The sequence below is a fragment of the Oncorhynchus tshawytscha genome, linkage group LG19 (genome assembly GCF_018296145.1).
Source record: "Oncorhynchus tshawytscha isolate Ot180627B linkage group LG19, Otsh_v2.0, whole genome shotgun sequence".
NCBI lineage: Eukaryota > Metazoa > Chordata > Actinopteri > Salmoniformes > Salmonidae > Oncorhynchus > Oncorhynchus tshawytscha.
This window is the reverse complement of record NC_056447.1, coordinates 3121297-3125789: the sequence shown is the minus strand read 5'-3', so window position 1 is coordinate 3125789 and position 4493 is coordinate 3121297.

Genomic DNA, 4493 nt, shown 5'->3' with positions numbered 1-4493 from the left:
TCAGTAATTTAGCTACAGGACAACTCTACGAAGACATGCATTCACTTTAGTCCCAGCTAAATATTTTTTTGTGCTATATTAAAAAATAATGGATATTGGAAATGGAAATTGGACACAGCAATGAGATGGGCTGTGCTAACAAATAGATGCTTGACATGCAGCTGGTTTATTTGTAACTTGTACATGTGTCACCTGGTGACAAAGAGCTTTCCTTTCTCTTCTCACGTTTGCTATTTACATTTCTCTAAATGCAGTATGTTTTTTGCACCAATCTATCACAAGTGCTGTGTGATCAATAATTGAAGTGTAAAATCTCACATGCTACCAATCATGAATGTCCTATATTCTCATGAGTGCTACCAAATCAAATCAAATGTTATTGGTTGCGTACACATGAGTGCTACCAAATCAAATCAAATGTTATTGGTTGCGTACACATGAGTGCTACCAAATCAAATCAAATGTTATTGGTTGCGTACACATGAGTGCTACCAAATCAAATCAAATGTTATTGGTTGCGTACACATGAGTGCTACCAAATCAAATCAAATGTTATTGGTTGCGTACACATGAGTGCTACCAAATCAAATCAAATGTTATTGGTTGCGTACACATGAGTGCTACCAAATCAAATGTTATTGGTTGCGTACACATGAGTGCTACCAAATCAAATCAAATGTTATTGGTTGCGTACACATGAGTGCTACCAAATCAAATCAAATGTTATTGGTTGCGTACACATGGGTGCTACCAAATCAAATCAAATGTTATTGGTTGCGTACACATGAGTGCTACCAAATCAAATCAAATGTTATTGGTTGCGTACACATGAGTGCTACCAAATCAAATCAAATGTTATTGGTTGCGTACACACATTTTGCAGATTTGATCTCAGATGCAGCACATTGCTGATGTTATCCTAGGTGCAGCACATTGCAGATGTTATCCCAGGTGCAGCACATTGCTGATGTTATCTCAGGTGCAGCACATTGCTGATGTTATCCTAGGTGCAGCACATTGCAGATGTTATCCTAGGTGCAGCACATTGCAGATGTTATCCTAGGTGCAGTACATTGCAGATGTTATCCCAGGTGCAGCACATTGCAGATGTTATCCTAGGTGCAGCACATTGCAGATGTTATCCCAGGTGCAGCACATTGCTGATGTTATCCCAGGTGCAGCACATTGCAGATGTTATCCCAGGTGCAGCACATTGCAGATTTTATCCTAGGTGCAGCACATTGCAGATGTTATCCTAGGTGCAGCACATTGCTGATGTTATCTCAGGTGCAGCACATTGTTGATGTTTCTAGCTCCAAAGGTGCAGTATACCTAACAATACAAAACACACACACATCTACAAACATTTAAAGAAATTAAGAAATATCAGAACACGCTCTATCAGAGTCTGGAACATAATATTATTGTTATGACTGACCATGAGAATCCAAATAGGTCAGATCAGGTTTGCAATGACTAACTTCAATCAGGCCCCCTTTCACTCGTAGAGGGGGAGGAAAGAACTAGTGGGGATGGACCCTCACGTCCTGTTGTAAATCAAGAGAGAAGATCCAGGCCTGTGCTTTCCAAATTCACCAAAGGAATGTGCGTTATCGGCAGCTATATGTTTAAAATGGTTTGAACTTTGAATGTCAACCCCGAGTGGAGACGATAAAAATCCCTTCCCGGACAATCACTGGTACTCTGCTCAAACCATCGTATTACGCTACTCTCATCAGACCAAAGGACAGATTTCCGCCAGTCTAATGTCCATTGCTCATGTTTCTAGGCCCAAACAATTCTCTTCTTATTGGTGAACTCTAGTAGTTGTTTCTTTGCAGAAATTTGACCATGAAGGCTTGATTCACGCAGTCTCCTCTGAACAGTTGATGTTGAGATTTGTCTGTTACTTGAACTCTGTGAAGCATTTATTTGAGCTGCAAATTCTGAGGCTGGTAACTCTATGACTTTCTTTCCTATGATGGTCCTCATGAGAGCCAGTTTCATCATAGTGCTTGATGGTTTTTGCCACTGCACTTGAAGAAACTCTCCAAGTTATTTAAATTTTCCAGATTGACTGACCTTCATGTCTTAAAGTAATGATGGACTGTCATTCCTCTTTGCTTATTTGAGCTGTTCTTGTCATAATATGGACTTGGTCTTTTACCAAATAGGACTATCTTCTGTTTACCACCCCTACCTTGTCACAACACAACTGATTGGCTCAAACGCATTAAGAAGGAAAGGAATTCCACAAATGTACTTTTAACAAGGCTCACCTGTTAATTGGAATGCATTCCAAGTGACTATCTTATGAAGCTGGTTGAGAGAATGCCAAGGGTGTGCAATGCTGTCATCAAGGCAAAGGGTGGCTACTTTGAAGAACATCAAATATAACATCTATTTGTTTAACACTTTGTTGGTTACTACATAATTCCATGTGTTATTTCATAGTGTTGATGTCTTCACTATTATTCTACCTTGTAGAAAATAGTAAAAATGAAGAAAAACCCTTTTGACAGGTACTGTAGATGGCTGTGACGATGACCGTAGAAAATGATCTCGAGAGGTAATGCGGTCGGCATTTGATGGTGGGTATTCCAGATCTGCAGAAAACAAATTGAGGCAACATTCCTGCATGCCTCTCTTTCCACTCTTGATTGTGCATAGGTGAAGGAAACAAATTGGACTCCCTAAAAGACGGAAGTGCACAGCCAGTGAGAGCGCCTCTCTCTCCACTCTTGATTGTGCATAGGTGAAGGAAACAAATTGGACTCCCTAAAAGACGGAAGTGCACAGCCAGTGAGAGCGCCTCTCTCTCCGCGTCTGATGGTGTGGACACACAGTACGTTTTAACAAGCACTTGTATTTATTCTGCCTAGCCACACTAGCTTCGCCCTCGTGTGGGTACTAGCAAACAAGCTAGGTAGCGCTAGGTATCAACAGTCAATCTAGTAGGGGCTGGAAGCTATAGTGAGCTTGGATTAGTCAAGCACGCCACGGTGTCGCAGAGTATTTGCATATAGTTCAGCTTCACCTATCTTTGGTCCAGCATTGTTCACGTCCCTTGCCCATGCTCACAACCCCAACGGTCCCCCACCCATTTTGTTTATCTTCTAATGGAAATGATTGGTTTTCCTTAGTTTCATCCCCCACGTCGTCTTCACTTAAGAGGCACTGACACAGCTCTCTGGAGTTTTACCTTCTCTGACACGTGCTCTGGAGTTTTACCTTCTCTGACATGGTCGTGTCTCACACTCGTACTACGTCCGTGTCTCACACTCGTACTACGTCCGTGTCTCACACTCGTACTACGTCCGTGTCTCACACTCGTACTACGTCCGTGTCTCACACTCGTACTACGTCCGTGTCTCACACTCGTACTACGTCCGTGTCTCACACTCGTACTACGTCCGTGTCTCACACTCCTAATACGTTCGTGTCTCACACTCGTAATACGTTCGTGTCTCACACTCGTAATACGTTCGTGTCTCACACTCATACTATGTTCGTGTCTCACACTCGTAATATGTTTGTGTCTCACACTCGTAATATGTTCATGTCTCACACTCGTAATATGTTCGTGTCTCACACTCGTAATATGTTCGTGTCTCACACTCGTAATATGTTCGTGTCTCACACTCGTAATATGTTCGTGTCTCACACTCGTAATATGTTATGTTCGTGTCTCACACTCGTACTATGTTCGTGTCTCACACTCGTAATATGTTCGTGTCTCACACTCGTAATATGTTCGTGTCTCACACTCGTACTATGTTCGTGTCTCACACTCGTAATATGTTCGTGTCTCACACTCGTAATATGTTCGTGTCTCACACTCCTAATACGTTCGTGTCTCACACTCGTAATACGTTCGTGTCTCACACTCGTAATACGTTCGTGTCTCACACTCATACTATGTTCGTGTCTCACACTCGTAATATGTTTGTGTCTCTCTTTCTTTTTTCCTTCCTTTATTTCTTGAAATTGTCATTCTGAAAAAGTATCCTATAATATATGCCATTTAGCAGACGCTTTTATCCAATGCGACTTAGTCATGCGTGCATGCATATGGATGGTCCCAGGAATCAAACCCGCTACCCTGGCTTTAAAAGTACCATGCTCTACCTACTGAGCTCCAAAGGACCTACCTCTGTCTTAGCTCATTTCCACTTGCTGTACTGTAGCAGAGCAGGTCTCCATCTCAGCTCAAAGGACTCCCAATTGCTGGCACTGTCATTCTGATTCAATGGGCTGGCATGCTGCCACAGCTCGAAAGGTATCAGCTGCCAGCCTCTTGGCAGAACAACAAGCAAGCCATTCCTTTGTTTCCTTTCCTGCACGATCTCGTTTACCATGTTATAAATAAACCTGCCAGAGACATCCCTGCCCAGCTCTGAGCTTGCTGCCTCTCTCCTTCCATGTTATAAATAAACCTGCCAGAGACATCCCTGCCCAGCTCTGAGCTTGCTGCCTCTCTCCTTCCATGCACG